The following is a 17,428-nucleotide window of genomic DNA, read 5'->3' on the forward strand; positions in this document are numbered from 1 at the left end:
ATACTTCTTGTCAGAGGGAAGATTTGTAATACATGAAAAATGGAAAGCATAAATATTGACCATGTACAATGGTAAAGTTAATGTCCAATGTCTCAAGCTAAATATCAAGAGAAAGTAGAGTATAATTTATGGACAGTGATAACGGACATGACAACATTCTAAGATTCTTATGTGGTTCAGAATAAGATTAAAACTATTATATTAATAGTAGAAATAGTGATTATTATTATTATTATTATGTTCCAGGAATCTTATAGAAATAAAGAAGGAAAGAGAAAGAGGGAGAAAGAGGAAGAATTCTATAGTCAAATCAGTTTTGCTTAACCAAATGAAATATATTTCCTACTTGATTTCTCTAAGTTTTTTCTAAGCCAGTGTGCTTTATAAATCCCTTCAGAGATGTAGAGTGTTTGAAGTATTTCTTTTTTTTTAATGTGACATCACCTTATCTCATGGAATATCTATTAATATCTTTAGAAACTTGACATTCTAGGGAATATGTTTTTTGTGGTTTTTAAGTTTTATTGAGGTATAGTTGATTTACAGTGTTGTGATAATTTCTGCTGTGCAACAAAATATATATACACACACATCCATTCTTTTTCAGATTCTTTTCCCACATAGATTATCATATATTATTGGGTAGAGTTCCCTGTGCTATACATCAAGTCCCTGTTGGCCAACCATTCCATGTGCCACAGTGTACATATGCCAATCCCAAACCTGGGGAACATATTTTAAGTTGAATATGAATCCACTTGGGCTCAGATCTGCCTGCTTAAGAGAGTAATATAACCATGTAATCTTGAAGAGAATAACAGACTAGAATAACAAGGTCAGTCTCAGAAAGACCTCACATTTGGGAGAATAAGACATTAGGAAAGAATTGAAAATACTCTTGTCCAATGATACCGGGAAGGGTGGGACATATTGAAGTCTGGTAAACTGGAAGAAAAAAATAAAAGCACCACCTAGCAAATGAATTGGAAAGCTTTTGCTACAAGACTGTCGGAACATCTGGGAACACTGCCAAGTAATTCTGGGGAACAGACTTGGCACTGATTGTGGCCTTGTGTTCTGTATGAAAGAAAAAAGATTAATTTATTTTATAAGCCATAATACACTACCTAGAAGCCAAATTGCCAGTTAAAATTCTATTTGCAAGCAGGTGTAGGGTTTCAATATAGCTTTCACCTAACATCATGGAATGCTGCCTCTCCATAATCAAATATGATGCAAGCTATCTTTCCAGCTACCTTTTCAGTGTTTCGAAATGTTCAGAAAATGGTAGGTTAGGAATGTCTACAATTACAATGGAATCTTATGTATCTACTCTAAATGCAGCTGTCTGGTTTATACAGTAGAGAGGAAATAATCCCTGCTTATAGACAGGAGTATTTGCTCTTACCCTTCCGATTAATTGTTTCCTCTAGAAGTTAACATTTTAAACCTGTCCAAGCAAAGAGAAGGGTGAAATGTATTTGGTGGTTAGTTTTCCTAATTCCATGCTATTAGGAATATAGGATGTTACCCTTTTTTAAGTTCATAATTCTTTCATTGCAATTTATGTAATGCATCCCCATTGATGCTTTTTGTAATTTTGTGTATGTACTTGTTTTCTCTGAAGACTCAAAGAAATCTGCAGGCATTAATCTTCACAGTCCTCTCTGGTGGAAGACTGCAAGGGCAAGCCAGAGCTGAGCTGGAATGAAAAGATTCTGGTAAGTGGAAAGGTGGGATGTCTTTCATCCTCTTCTCTGCCACTGATTGCCCCTCAGGACTTTTTTCTCTTGCTCTCCAAATCCTAATAAGTTCGAAGCCTGCCTCCTCCATGAAGCCACCCTTGATACCTCTGGTCCACCTTACTCATTTTTCCCTTTTCTGAAGATCCTACTGCCTTGCATTTTCCCCTGATTATTAATCTGACCATTTCCTCTGAAGAGTGAGCTTCTTGAAGTCACGTTCAACTCATGTATTTCTGATTCTTTCTCAGTTCAGTGGTGGGTTTACAGATAGTAGCGCATAAATACTTGTTAATAAAGCGACTAATGAAAGAACCAAAAGAGTTCCGTTGTTCAGGAGCCAGTTATTCAAGCTGCTCTCTGACAGTAGGGAGGTTATCTGTGGTTTGGGGATTACTTATTTGCTATTATTTTTGTCATTTATATTCAGAGAGTTCAAGGAAACAGCACTCCTAAGAGCACTTGTTTCTTATCTGTGTTTATGATTGGACTAGACCAAATGCAAAATAAAGGCCTTTCCCAAGTATCCCAAACTCTTCCTGTGAGTAGGATCTGCTGGGAGTGGATGGTGGAGGAGAGGGGGAGGGTGGGAGATGGGGCTGGAGACACACCTCTATTTTTCCGTTTCCCTCTGGCCTTCAGCTGCCACACCTTGCTATGTTGTTCTTTCATTCCCCCTCAAAGGCCTGCTTCAAAGATGAGGATTTGGAAACATGTGTTTAGCACTTGTAAACTCCTCCTCTTAGGCTTCGCAAAGTCAACAGGAGGCATTTTGATTATAGCTATTTGCTCTCAACACACAGCATGTTGGCAGAAAATGAGAGGTCAGACCCTGCCTCTTCTTGCTTCTCTGGAGGAATCTATGCAGCCTGGCCAGATGGAGTGGGCCTGGTTACTCTGGAAGGCCCCAACCCGGGAACACAGTCCTGAACCCTGTGGCTTGGGGACACCAGGACACCTGAGTGAGTGGCCTCCGCTGTAGTGTGGATGCAGCTGGGGCTGTGCTGAACAATGCACCAGGAGGATCTGGAACGTGGTGCTGACGGAGGCGGAGGCCCGGCACAGAGCCAACAGCTGTCTGATTTATTTCAGCAGCAGCGTTTCCACAGGAGTAGGAAATTATTTAGTCATTGATACTTAACTGGCTTCCTTTCCAATCAGTTCTACATCTTTCAATTATTTGCACATTTGGGGAGTTCTCGGGTCCTCCTAGACCCTGCAGGTGTGTAATTTTAATAAAGCACAATTTATTAAAATCTGAGCTTAGAAAAATCAATAAATTATGGGAATGGATTATTATTATTATTAACCACAAAAGGGTCTTGTGGTCAAATTCAGAGTCCCTTCTATGAATCCATAATTCTTTAAGTGTATATAACACTACATTTGTGGATTTATCTGTCTTGACTTCAGAAGTAATCCCATTTTCTAGCTAAAGTACATCTTGGTTGTACCATGGCTGCAACATGGTTAAAATCATGTTATTTGACTTGACATAGATTTGAGACCAGACTCGGCCACTTACGTGCTACGTGTTTGGATAAGTTTGTTGTCTTCTCAAAACTGCAAAATTATTATGTTTGCAAATATTAAAGGAGATGGCATACCTCGGGCACTTGGGGCCAAATAAGGGCTCAATATGGTAATGAACAATTCTTAGTCTTTTTCTTATTCAAGTATTTATACATAAAGGTTGGTTTACCCACATCTTGTATAAATGTAGCTTTTCCTGTTTCATTTAAGTGTGAGTTCTACCTTTATTGCTGTGACTTATCTCCTTAACCATTCTACCCATTGCCCCTCCTGCCCACTGGCTTTGGTCCCCTGGCTCTGGGACTCCCCTTAGGGCCGAAGTCCTTCTCTGGCCCTCCCATCACAGAATGGATTAGAACAGAGCTAATCCCAGACCATAATGACTGTAAACAGAGAGTGTGAAGTTAGATGGGGCCATCTCTCTAAAATAATGCTTCTCACACTAGCCCATGGGCCTCTCTATCAGAATCACCTGGGGATGTTGATTCAATTGCAATTCCTAGGGTCCTGCGCCAGGATTGTTGAAGTAGAATCTTTTGTGGGCTTTTAGATAGGAATCTGCATTATAATAAGCACCTAGGCTCTTCCGATGCCAAATAAATAAAATTCTAGAACTGCAGTCTTCAAGCTTTCCCAATTGTACTTGTCCTGGGGATGCTGAATAAAAGTAGAGGTTCCTGGGCTCCACCCCAGCATTTCTAATGGAGGAGCCTGAGGATGCATATTTTTAATGTGTCCCCAGATGACTCTGTGAGGCTGGCAAGTGTAGGAAGTGCTGCTCTAGAATGACTGGCCAGCGATGTGATTGGTGGTGGTAGCAGTAGTGGGGTAGGTGGTGATGAGGGAGGTGGAAGGATCCGGAGAGTGACTTGAGTCAAGGACCAATTTTGATTCTCTCACATCCCCTTCAGGTGTAAGAGTCTGTGTCCAGATACTCCCACCGTGTTTGAGAAAACAGAGCAAAGGCCATCTGGAGAGCGTGAATAGTGTGAAAGTGAACAGTGAAGCTCTTGGGCAGACACCAGTAATGCCTGATGAACAACCGTGGGGCCGTTGACGAATGGCAAGAATAGCTGCTTATCATAACAGTCATTCCTGGTTCTCTCTTGCAGCCTGGGTGAAGTTCCTACGAATACCTTTCCCACAAATTGCATCCTTTCCTCAAACTGTCTGGATCATTTTGTAACCCAAGTGGCTTTCATCAAAACAAGGGCCTGCCACCAGGTGCTGACCATTTATTGACCCGTGATGGAGCTGCACCTCCTCACTCTCCTCTGGGCCTCTGTGCCAACCTCTGTAGCCAGGTTAGTTCTCTCAGAGCCCACTCTGCCTTTCTCAAGGAGCTTGTGCTGGGTTAGAGCTCCTCTTTAGCAACAAGCCGTCATGCTCTGTGCACAAGCCTTATCTGTGGCAAGTAGAACAGTAATGTTTCAACCTCATGTTTTATTGACAGACATGACTACCACGTTGAAAAATCTAGTTGTTGTAAAAACGCTCTCTTGGGATACCTGTCCTCTCTCTGTGGTGGTCTCCTTCCTCCCAGCAAAGCTGGATGATACTTCTCTTAGTCTGCTGCTTACCCAGTGCTGGGAAGGCAACCTACAATCAGCTGTCTGTCTTCTCTCCATCTTCATGGCCATGTGGTGTCTGTTGTGGGGTTTTGCTCCCAACTGCTTTGGGCATCGGTTCACTGCTTCATGACAATACTGCTTTTCCCCTTCTTTTCTTGTAGGCGTCAGCTGTGATCTCAGAAGGTGGTAGGGCTTTGCACTGAGGAAGACTCTGCTACCACTGTAGTCTTTCATCTCGCTTGTGTCATAGCATTCCAGCCAGCAAACATGTAGTGATGAGGGCCTCTTCCTGGAGAGATGTCATTGTAGGCTCGAGGGCATCCAAGATAAATAGGATAAAGTCCAAGCCAGAAAGAAATTCAAATGAGGAGTGCAGTGGCATTCCTGTGGATGCCATATCCAATGGTCAGCCATGCTATGAAAATATTAGAGTTAGGATATTATGAGGAGAAACAATGTGGGAATTTTTCAGTTGTGAGATGTGTATCTATATCTTCATCTATGGAAAACTGAAATACTATCAGGAAAAAGCACTAATAGTGTGCATTGTATTAAGTGCTGTGTTTTCAATCCATCTAAACCAGTTTGGTCATTCACAACTGTTGGGTTCTTTTGGCAAATAATGATGGCCTCCAATGCCAAGAGGTAGAGGAAGGGTCTAGGTCTCATTCCCAAGAAACTTGCTACCAAGTGGTCCATTACAAGGAAGGCAAATCTCAGACCAAATCCTGCAACACACACACAAAAACATTTATTAGCACACAAACACAAGGAGTCATACAGTATACTCTTACTGGCTCCCTTTCTTGGTCCCTCTGCCAGGCCCTCTGTATGACAACCTCACCAGTGGCAGATCCCGAAATATTCTCTTGGGAGGATCAGCTAGCCATCAAGTCAGAATCAGACTGTAGATCCTCTGATTAGAGATAGGACATAGGTCCAAATGGGACTTCCAGGCTGGGCCATCACACTGGGAGGTATTTGGATGCTGAAGGTGATAAATTCATGTTCAGGCGGGGTGTCGGTACCTCTCTAGTCACAACTGGACACTACTCACATTGTCTCTGAAAATTATTTCTAATGCCACGAATGCCCATGAATAACCCCTGCAGTAGAAATGGCAGTGGAGATAATTGAAGCACTCAAAGTATGCTGGAATGTGAACTCCTCAGTATAAAATTCTAACAAAGTACCTCTGAACAGTTTAGTCCAGATTAGGATGTTAATCAGTTATTCCTAGCATGTAAATTAAAGTGAACACACACATGCAGACATATCACAATACTAAGCTAAAGTATTTTAAAGTAAATTTTAGACTTCATACCCAGTGGACAGTGTAACAAATCTTCCATTTAGCTGTCATAATCATCTCAACAGTAAGATTAAATAAAAATGACTAAATTCACATTGCTAATTTGAACAAGCTTTTCTTAGACAAAAGAACACATAATACACATTTTGTTTATGATTCTTTTTTGTTGTTGTCATTAAAGTATAGTTGATTTACAATGTTCCTTCACTTTCTGTTGTACAGCAAAGTGACCCAATCACACACAGTTCCTGTGCAGTACAGTAGGGTCCCACCCACTCCAAATGTCACAGTTTGCATCCAAAAAAACCCCCGAGCTGCCTATCCATCCCCATCCCTCCCCTCTCCCCTTGGGAACCACAAGTCTGCCCTCCTTGGCCATGATCTGTTTCTGTTTTGTAGATAGATTCATCTGTGCCATATTTATTTTATTTTATTTTATTTTGGTCTTTTTGTCTTTTTAGGGCTGCACATGCAGCATATGGAAGTTCACAGGCTAGGGGTTCAATGGAGCTGTGGCCACCGGCTTACAGAAGAGCCACAACAACACAAGATCCGAGCCGCATCTGTGACCTACACCACAGCTCACAGCAATTGGATCCTTAACCCACTGAGCAAGGCCAGGGATTGAACCTGCCTCCTCATGGATGCTAGTCAGGTTCACTAACTGCTGAGCTATGGCAGGAACTCCTGTGTCATATTTTAAATTCCACGAATAAGTGATATTATACGGTATTTGTCTTTTTCTTTCTGGCTTATTTCACTTAGTATGAACATCTCTAGTTCTGTCCATGTTGCTGCAAATGGCATTAACTTATTTTTTATGGCTGAGTAGTATTCCATTGTATATATGTACCACAACTTCTTAATCTATTCATCTGTTGATGGATGTTTAGGTTGTTTCTATGTCTTAGCTATTTTAAATAGCACTGTGATGAACATAGGGGTGCACATATCTTTTTTAAGGAAAGTTTTGTCCTGATATATGCCCAGGAGTGGGATTGCTGGATCATATGGTAGTTCTATATTTAGTTTTCTGAGGTAGTTCCATTACTGTTTTCCATAGCAGTTATACCAATTTACATGTTCAACAATGGTGAAAGAGAGTACTCTGGAGTTCCCGTCGTGGCGCAGTGGTTAACGAATCCGACTAGGAACCATGAGGTTGCGGGTTTGGTCCCTGCCCTTGCTCAGTGGGTTAACGATCCGGCGTTGCCGTGAGCTGTGGTGGAGGTTGCAGACGCAGCTCGGATCCCGCGTTGCTGTGGCTCTGGCGTAGGCTGGTGGCTACAGTTCCGATTTGACCCCTAGCCTGGGAACCTCCATATGCCGCGGGAGCGGCCCAAGAAATAGCAACAACAACAACAACAAAAGACAAAAAGACAAAAAAAAAAAAAAAAGAGGGTACTCTTTTCTCCACACTCTCTCCAACATTTGTTATTTGTTTACTTGTTAATGATAGCCATTCTGACCAGTGTAAGGTGGTACCATATTTTAGATTCCACAAATAGTGGTATCATACGGTATTTGTCTTTTTCTTTCTGGTTTGCTTCATTTAGTATGAGAAGCTCTAGTTCCATCCAAATGGCATTAGTTTATCTTTTTATGGCTAAGTAGTATTCCATTGCATATATGTGCCACATCTTTTTTTTTTTTTTTTTTTTTTTAGTCTTTTGAGGGCCACACCCACAGCATATGGAGGTTCCCAGGCTAGGGGTCTAATCGGAGCTATAGCTGCCAGCCTATGCCACAGCCATAGCAACGTCAGATCTGAGCTGTGTCTGCGACCTACATCACCACTCATGGCAACACCACCCACTGAGGGAGGCCAGGGATCGAACCTGCAACCTCATGGTTCCTAGTTAGATTCATTTCCGATGAGCCACGACAGGAACTCCATGTACCACATCTTCTTAATGCTTTCATCTGTTGATGGACATTTAGGTTGCTTCCATGTCTTGACTATTGTGAATAATGCTGCTCTGAACGTAGGTGTGAGTGTATCTTTTCCAATGAAAGTTTTGTCTGGATGTATGCCCAGGAATGGGACTGCAGGATCATTCCATACTGTTTTCCATAGTAGTTGTACCAATTTACATTCCCACAAACAGTGAAGGAGGGTACCCTTTTCTCCACAACCTCTCCAGAACATGTTGTTTGTTGACTTGTTAATGATGGCCATTCTGACTAGCGTGAGGTGGTACCTCATTGTAGTTCTGATTTGCATTTCTCTAATAATTAATGATGTTGAACATTTTTTCATGTGCCTGTCTTCCACGTGTCTTCCTTGGATAATTGTCTATTTAGATCTTATGCCCATTTTTCAACTGGCTTTTTTTTTTTTTTACTGTTGAGTTGTATGAGTTGTTTATATATTTTGAATAATAGACCCTTGTCTGTTGCATCATTTGCAAAGATTTTCTCCCATTCTCTGGGTTTTCTTTTCATTTTTTAATGGTTTCCTTTGCTGTGCAAAGCTTTGGAGTTTAATTAGGTCCCATTGGTTTGTGTCTTTATTGTCATTTATTCTAGGAGGTGGATCAAACAAGATGTTGCTATGATTTCTGTCAAAGAGTGTTCTGCCTATGTTTTCCTCTAGGAGTTTTGTAGTATCTCTGATTTTCAACTCTAACTCCATTAAGGAAATTCATATCTAACCAAGGGAAATTACTCTGCCATTGTTCTGTCTAGATCCTCATCCTTCATCATCCAGGTCTCCTTATTCATTCATTTTATTTTCACTTGAACAGAAGTTACTGAGTCTCTACACTATGCCTGGACTAGGGTAACAAAGATGAATGTAAGTGGTCGCTCTCCTCCAGGAGCCCACAATCCAGAGAAGAAAGCTGGGTTTTAGACAAGATGCACAGGTGGGAATCTTAGGTCACCGATGCAGGAAGCAAGGATAGTTTTTTTGTTTTGTTTTTTCTTTTTGCCTTTTCTTGAGCCACTTCCGCAGCATACGGAAGTTCCCAGGCTAGGAGTCAAATCAGAGCTGTAGCCACCGGCCTATGCCAGAGCCACAGCAACATGGGATCCAAGCCACATCTTCGACCCACACCACAGCTCACAGCAACGCCAGATCCTTAACCCACTGAGCAAGGCCAGCGATCGAACCCACAACCTCATGGTTCCTAGTCGGATTCGTTAACCACTGCGCCACAACGGGAACTCCAAGAAGCAAGGATAGTTAACTGTCTTACTATAACCATATCAAGTCCTGTCCTGATCTCTCCTATGCTCACAGGAGAACTTTACTCCTAGACAATTCAGAATAAGAGACAATTCATGGTTTCCCCCTTGCCCTTCTTCCTGGGGCTACATTTACACCACTGGTTCCACTTCAGTGGGAGGAACACAGTGGTCTAACATGTGGACATCTGCCGTGGTGTCTGGGCTCATATCTGATTTCCAGTGACCCATTCACGCAGGACACAGGATGTCCTTCCATTCCCTGCTGAAAGGTCCCTTTGAGCCACCAGTGCATTCCCAGCTCCTTCAGCTACTTCCCTGGATGTGGCAAGTGAAGCTCTTGGAAGCTGTCCTCCCCTCCTGGCCACCCTCACCCACCCTGAGTCACTTGCCGGGGGCTTACTTGCTCTTGCTTCTGACTCCCTTTTCTCTGGCTCCAGTCCGTAAGATCTTCCACATCCGAATAAACTTTGTGCTGTAAGACATTCTGAACCTAGGCTTTTGATCTTTTAAAATATTCTCTTTTAAACAATGAACTGCCAACTTGAGTCTATTTGGGGAAACTCAAAAAGCTAATATTAACTCATTTCCTGCTCTTTGAATGTTTTATTTAACAGCCCCACTCTCAAGGGTAGTGACTATAGACTGCCCATCTGCTCTAAATGGACAAAAGAACAGGGGTATCGGAAAATACTAGAGAAAGAGGTACAGGTTTTTCTTTGGATGCCTTTCTCCCCATATTGGCAATTTCAATAGAGCGGGTTAAGTAAGGATTTTGATTGAGTGGACCCACTGTGTGTCCCGAGCACACACAAGAGGGGTGCTTAAAGCTGACTGGGAGGTGCAAGGAAGGTGAAATGGAGGAGGGAGTTGGCTAGGTGGATAAGTGAGTTCTGAAGGCAGAAAAAGTAGCACAACAAAGACTTTGGCCATAATGGAGAACATGCCCTGTTTGGGGGTCTGTAAGCAATTTAGTGTGGCTGGAATATAATTTATGGTAGGATTGGAGCCTGGTAGAATATGGGGTTTAACTGGTAAACTGGGCTCAGATAATGAAATATGCCATCTTGAAGACAATGGAAAGCCACAGGAGGATTGTGTGTGTGTGTGTGTGTGTGTGTGTGTGTGTGTGTGTGTGTGTGTGTGTGTAAAGGAGAGTGACACTCTTAAATCTACACTGTATAGAGGTCTATCTGCCATTGGTAAGAATTGACTAAAAGGCACGTACGGGTAAACCAGCTAAAATGAGCTTTCAGGAACACACAGAGAGATTATGAGCCTCTGATTTGATATAATGGCAAGTAAGGCTGAAGAGAAGGGAAGATATAGGAGACATGATTAGGAAAATAGATGGGATTTACTAACAGATTGGAAGTGTGTGAATGGGGGAGATTTAATAATTCCTTTTTTTTTTTTTTTTTTTTTTAGTGAATGATGGTGTCATTTTCCAAGACAAAGAAGGTAAGAAAAAGAGCTGATTTGCGGGATGAGATGGAGGATGAAGAAAAAATATCAATGTCTGTGAGGTATCCAAACAGAGTAGGCTCAGCAGCTCCGGCAAGAGCTCTGGGCTGAGAAGGGAACGGATTCTGCTGTACAGCAAAGCTGGCTCAAGTCCGGGGAGTGAATTAAGATCAGAGAGAGAGAGAGAGACTATTCACACTGTAAAGAGAAGAGGGATAATTTCAGGTTCTTAACGATGGCCAACACTTCACAATCCATCCCTTTCATTTTTCTCTTCTGTTTTCAAGCTGGTTTGCATCAAAATGGTAATTCTCTCCTTTTAGGATTTTAATGCCAGCTGCAGAGAATTCTGTGTTTCTGTTTATAATTGTTTAAAGATCTGATTTTGAGAATAGTATCTTCAACAACTGTTTGCAACCACTTTGGAGATCTGGTTGGAACATAGTTTTTCTCTGTTAAAGCGATTGTCTATGGAGCATCGCAGTCTCCTGATAACTGGCACATGGGTCTCCCACTCTACTCTGTCCTGTGGTAGGGAAGGGGCAGGAGGCTTTTCATGACCTTCGAACCTAAAGGCAAGCATAATATCTAGATTTTGTGCTGCTAAAAAGACCCCCTTCTCTTCTCAGAAGTTCTCAACTCTCTTCCTTCCTTCTTTCCTTCCTTCCTTTTGCTGCACCCATAGCCTGTGGAAGTTCCTGAGCCACGGATCAAACCCCACGCCAGCAACCCAGGCTGCTGCTGTGACAGTGCCAGATCCTTAACCCACTGCACCACAAGAGAATTCCTATCAACTCTTATACTTTCTATGTTACAGGATAAATGGTCCCCTGGTCTGTTACAGAACATTTATTAAAGTTTTGACATCCCAAACACCAATTGATAATATTTTTGTGCATAGGCTTATGTTTCTTTAAAAACCATTTTCTTAGGACAGTGACAAAATCCCCAAAGTTATATAAGGTAGAAAAAAGTGATGTGATCTTGAAAAGTAATGAAATAAAATTGCTTCAGTGTTTATCACTATTGTGATAAAATGGTTACATAAGACTTGAGAGTATTTTTCCATTTATCACAGCACATCCATAAATTTATTCATCAAACACTAGTGTTCCACGGCACGCGGTATGAGAACCATACCATTGCGATGTTTTGATTGTCCACAATTCCGTGTTCACCATGTGGGACTCTGATATCATTAAATTTAAAAGGCAATTGCAGAAAAGTAGAGAGGTGACCTCAGAAAGCTGGTTAGCCCTGTCCTTCAGAACTACTGGCCTTGTCCTTAGCACCCTTGGAGAAAGCAGGGCTCTGGAAGGCTATGGACAGACCTTGCAAAGACTGCAAAATAGGAGGCAGCTGGGCAGTGCTCTGGCAGCAGCTGCAGCAGTTAGAGTTGTAAGAGCGGTCATTAGATAGGCCACCCAGAAGGCAGAGTAGCCAAGCCACTGATTGCAACCAGCCTAGTTTGCAACAGGGCCCACCGCCATATCACAGATGTGAGGGGTGGAGGAGGCAGGTGCCACGTCCTGGCCTCATCTCCCGCCGTGCTTGCAGATGCCAGCGGCAGCAGCCATGTTGCAGAACTGTGTTACTCTCCCTCTCTGAGAACATGTGAATGTGTGTAATATATTGTTAAAGGATATCTTTTTAAAAGGGTAAAATCTTGCTGTCCTACAGATATAAAATGAACATATGTTTAAATATTGTGTTTAAATCAATATATGAGTGAACCAATAAGACGTTATGACTGGTTTAAAGAATTCCAAGAAGCACACGGAAGTAGAGATAAGGACTTTAGAAATGCATTTACTAAGAGATGCAAGATGTGTCCGCCCACTGTGCAATAATCAGTTAATTTGCATTTCTATGGATATGAATAATTTGTATTATTGTCTGTGTTCTCCAATTCACAGGGTTATAAAATAGCTCAAAGACAATGAAAGATAGAGAGAATGCCGAAGGGTGAGTTGCTTAGAATATTTTCCAGTTCATAGTAAGTTCAATGTAAGTTTTAGTGATATTTATTATTACAATAATAGTGTATTTAGAATCAGACAGGCTTGGGTTTGAATCTCATCTCAGGCACTCACTAATTGGGTGACCTTGGGCAAGGAAGTTCATCTTTCTTAGCCCAGTTTTCTTATCAGTGTGCCATTATTTGGGACTAGTGAGGAGTAACTGGAATATTGTTTGTAAAATACTCCATAGGGGGATTAGCACAGAGTAAACATTCAATAGTGGTAGCATTATTTTTATTACCAAAATTGGCAATTTTAATAATGCTGAAACTTCTGTTTATATCACTAGCCATTGCTGTTTTCATTATTGGTGTAATCAGCTAAAATTTTTTTCTGATATAATGTTTTAAATCATAAATAGATAAATAAACGAACCTTGAATATTTAGTCTGGCAAAATGGTACTTGCTATTTCTGTACTTACTTACAAAGCTAATTATTGAGTAGGTCTATGTTTCTGCTTTCCTTCTCGCTCTCTCTTTTTTTTAAAAGTTAGGCTTAAGTGCATCCTTGTTCCAGGACATGGAAGGGAGGTTTGTCAATACTCCTTGCAAACTGAGCATGCAGTACAGAAATTTTTATCGAGGACCATTTATGAAACAGATCACTCAATATCATGTCATTTAGAGTCACTTCAAAAAATTCATTGATTAAGAAAATCGTAAGACTGTCAGGAAACTTCAGGATTACCAATCAATCCATCCCTCTATTTTAGAGATAGGAAACTATTATTGAGAGAGGTTAAGTACATTGTCCAATGCCACACAGCTAGGCATATGCAGAGTTGGGACCAGAAGCCAAACTTTTTGATTCCTAGGTTAATTTTCTCTGACTTTCCCTACATTAGAGCCTCATAGAATTGGCCATAGCTGGAAATAGAACCGCTAGCTTTCCTCTGCATATACTGAATTGAGAAATCAAGATCCACAGGAATGTCGGGCCAGTTTCCTAAAGCACTCAGGACCCATTGGAGATACCAGAAAAGGAGGTTCCACTTAACTGGAGCAAAGTAACCATCGTCCAGCGTGGAACGAGCAACCCACTTGTCTGCAGCACCTCATGATTTATTAACTGCTACTGGTGCCCATGAAATATTCATCCACTCTCCTAGCCACTGCTCCACTGCATTAATAAACCATCGCTCCCCCATCTGTTCAGGTGTGCAGCTTGGGGAAGAAAAGCTTCACGCAAGATGGAAAAGAGACCTCATTTCACGTTTAGCTCAGAGATAGACGACTGATGCACTTCTTGGTTGCTGGGGCAGGGGAGGTTGCTGAAGCACAATCAGGGCTGTCTCCCTGGGCTCCTGGACAGGGAAAAGCCCTGGCCCCTCAGTAAGGAAAGGCTGCAATAGCAAGAGGGAAGAGGGAAGGGTTTCACAAGTGTTGCTGGTGGTAACACGCCCAGTTTCAGCCTGCGCTTGTTTTCCCCCATAATCAAGAGTGCTGGAGTTCCCGTCGTGGCGCAGTGGTTAACGAATCCGACTAGGAACCATGAGGTTGCGGGTTCGGTCCCTGCCCTTGCTCAGTGGGTTAAGGATCCGGTGTTGCCGTGAGCTGTGGTAAGGTTGCAGACTCGGCTCGGATCCCATGTTGCTGTGGCTCTGGCGTAGGCTGGTGGCTACAGCTCCGATTCAACCCCTAGCCTGGGAACCTCCATATGCCGCGGGAGCGGCCCAAGAAATAGCAACAACAACAAAAAGACAAAAAAAAAAAAAAAAAAAAAGAGTGCTTATGGCACAGGGAGCCATGGCTGGCCTCTCACAGATGCTTACTTGACCTGGATCCAGGTTCAGTGAGAAGCCTTGAATGCAGACCTCCCCTTTGTAATCAGAAAGAGTAAACCCTTTGCTCCACTTCCCTGCTCTCACTTTTTTGGAGGCTTCTTCATTGACTTCTTTCTGCTGCTCCTTCACCATGAGTGCTTGCCTTGAGCCCTCGTCTCTTCTTACAGTGTATATTTCCCACGGGTGTTGGTATCCACGATCATACATTCTCCCTCCATCAGTAACACTCACCCATCTCCAGTCCAGAGCTCTCCTCTCTCTTCAGTTTCTGATCTACATGGCCATCTATACCATCCATCTTTACCATAGAGCCCATGGCCCCTCCAACTCCATAGGTCCCAAACTGAACTTGTTACCCTCCAAAGCCCCGACCCCACCCCACACTCTCCAAGCCTGCTCTACCTCTAAATCTTGTCTTTAAGACAGGAATCTCCATCACGTTACCTATGCCCGAAGACTTGGGAGTGTGACCCTGAGTCTCCCCTCTTTTGACCTCCATGTTTCAGTTATCACTGCTAATTATTACTGTAAAACTTGGTGACTTAATGATAACTCACTCATGTGGCTGGCAAGATGGTCGTGGTTGTCTGCAGGGAACTCACCCAGGGAGCCTCAGTTCTCTCCATTTGAATCTCTTCCTGAGGTTCCTTGGGCTTCCTCACAGCATGGTGGCTGGGTTCCAAGAGACAAGACATGGAAGATAAAGGTCTCTTAAGACCTGGACCAGAAAACTGGCAAATACACTTCTGCTGTATTGTATCAATAAGCAGTCAGAGCCAACCCAGGTTCAAACACAAACCCCACCTCCTTTCTTCTTTTTTTTTTTTTTTCTTTTTTAGGGCCACACCTGTGGCATATGGAAGTTCCCAGGCTAGGGGTATAATTGGAGTTACAGCTGTTGGCCTACGCCACAGCCACAGCAATGTGGGATCTGAGCCATGTCTGCAACTGACATCACAACTTATTGTAACACTGGATCCCCAACCCACTGGGCAAGGTCAGAGATCAAACCCGCATCCTCATGAGTATTAGCTGGGTTCATAACCTGCTGAGCCACAGCGGGAATGGTGGGTGGTGGTGGGGTATCAGAGAATCTAGTGCTGTATTTAATCTGTTACACTGTTCGTCCAACCCAACTTTCATAGTTCTCTCCCTGCTTCCATGCCTCATCACACACTGTCCCTTTGATTTTGAATGCTTTTCTCACCTCATTCTATTTCCTGCTCTTTCTTCAAGATTCTGCTCAAGAGTTATAACATCTTCCCAAATCTTTCTTAGCCCTACTCCCTCCAGGGTGTAACATAACACACTATGTTAGCATTTGTTATCCTGTATTATAATTGTGCGTCTATCATAAGACTGTGAGTGTTGTGAGGGCTGGAACTATTTTACTCATTTTTGTGTCTCCAGATTGAAGCGTGGAGCTGGGCAGAGTAAAGGACCTCAGAGAACATTTGTTGAGTAGGTAGATGGTTCCTTATTTTAACCTCTCATTGGTCCTATACAGTGGCAGAAACTGAGTATTATTCCTGTTTGACTGCCTGACTTCCTTATCTTGCTGAAAAGAAAGAAACAAACATGGCAAAGAGTAATGACATGACCCAATGTCATACAGCCAGGAAGATAATTTAGAGGAGTCAATAGGAGTTCACTTCCCCAAAGTAAATTTTGAAATCATAGACCCAAGGACAAGGTTGGGAAGGCTAAGAAAGAACCCCGCCATGAATGGGCTCAGGTGTCTAGCAGAAAATGCTCCTGAGAGTACCCACTCCATTCTGTACTTCCTGGGGTGGGCAAAAGACTTTGCCCACCACCAGAAGACGGAAAACATCAAAAAAGATGGAAGATAGTCTCAGAATCTATTAAAAAATGTGGATGGACTCCTTGCCATGCTTTGGGCAAATAGGAAATGTAGATTTAATGTAGATTCCCACAATGACTGTGGGAGAATGAGAGTTTACTAGTAGTTCTCAAGTGACTCTTCAGAGCAGAGAGGGACAGCTATTATCAGAAAAAGAGACTGTGTCAAGAAGCCCAAGTGTTAGGGTCAATTGGATAATTCATTGGAGTTAAAACCTCAGCTAAGATAAAACATTCCTCAAGGACATCTGCCTTTCTGTGCTCTGATTTCATGCTTAACATATCCCCCTTCTGTTCACCAATTTGGTTTCTCACATATTTTTTTATTAGGAAAATATTCTCTTGATAGTGTATATGGGTATTGCAGTCACTGGAAAGAAACCTTGTAAATTCACGTATCAATATTGTAGCATTTAAGCTCTGAAGCCAGTTTCTTAAGCAGAATAAATTCCCTATATACAGTCAAATGGATTTTTGATTTGTTTTTTTTTAAATAGTGCAAATAATTCATATATTCTTTCCCATTGTAAGAGAGTCAAACAATTGAAATAAATATATATGAAAGCCCCCTTCACTGCCAGGCCTCCTCAACCCACTTGCAGTCTCAGAGATAATCATTGTTAAGGAGCCCCATATGCAGCCTTCAGTCCCTTTTCATACATTTATAGAGAGATGTGTGTATTGAATTATTTATAAATGTCCCTTTCTATTTTTATATAAATTAGATCATACAATACATTTCTCTCTTTCACTTAACTGTAGTCCATGAACATCCTTCTACGTTTGTCCACAAAGCTCTGACTTCTTGTTTCTTATGGCTGCACATTTCTTCAATAGGATGTACCAGTCAGTGTTCTCCAGAGAAAAAGAACCAATAGGATGCCTACATTCGAGAGAGAAAAAGAGAAAGATTTATTATAAGAAGTTGGTTCATGTGATTATGGAGGCTGG

At 42.1% G+C, this 17,428-nt stretch overlaps 2 long non-coding RNA genes across 4 annotated transcripts in view; one reads left to right on the forward strand and one right to left on the reverse strand.

Moving 5' to 3' along the window:
* The window catches only part of LOC106505031 (uncharacterized), a 250,221-nt gene that overhangs the window by 91,418 nt on the left and 141,375 nt on the right, over positions 1-17,428 (forward strand). For 2 of the 3 annotated variants that reach the window (XR_014816504.1, XR_014816505.1), the window contains 2 exons: positions 1,628-1,721; positions 10,776-13,219. This is a non-coding gene — a long non-coding RNA (uncharacterized LOC106505031). Of the gene's footprint in view, positions 1-1,627; positions 1,722-4,387; positions 4,580-10,775 lie in introns of those variants that run through there. The other variant, XR_014816503.1, reaches the window with a different exon arrangement.
* LOC146400186 (uncharacterized) lies at positions 5,435-17,365 on the reverse strand. Its single transcript, XR_014816514.1, has 3 exons — positions 17,235-17,365; positions 15,175-15,289; positions 5,435-5,574 (listed from the first exon to the last, which is right to left on the reverse strand). It is a non-coding gene; the product is annotated as an uncharacterized LOC146400186 (long non-coding RNA).

This window comes from Sus scrofa, chromosome 9 (assembly GCF_054392235.1).
Source record: "Sus scrofa isolate SSC_HxYL_T2T_F1_AM1 chromosome 9, Sscrofa_HxYL_maternal_Yorkshire_Landrace_v2.0, whole genome shotgun sequence".
In the NCBI taxonomy this organism is placed as follows: domain Eukaryota; kingdom Metazoa; phylum Chordata; class Mammalia; order Artiodactyla; family Suidae; genus Sus; species Sus scrofa.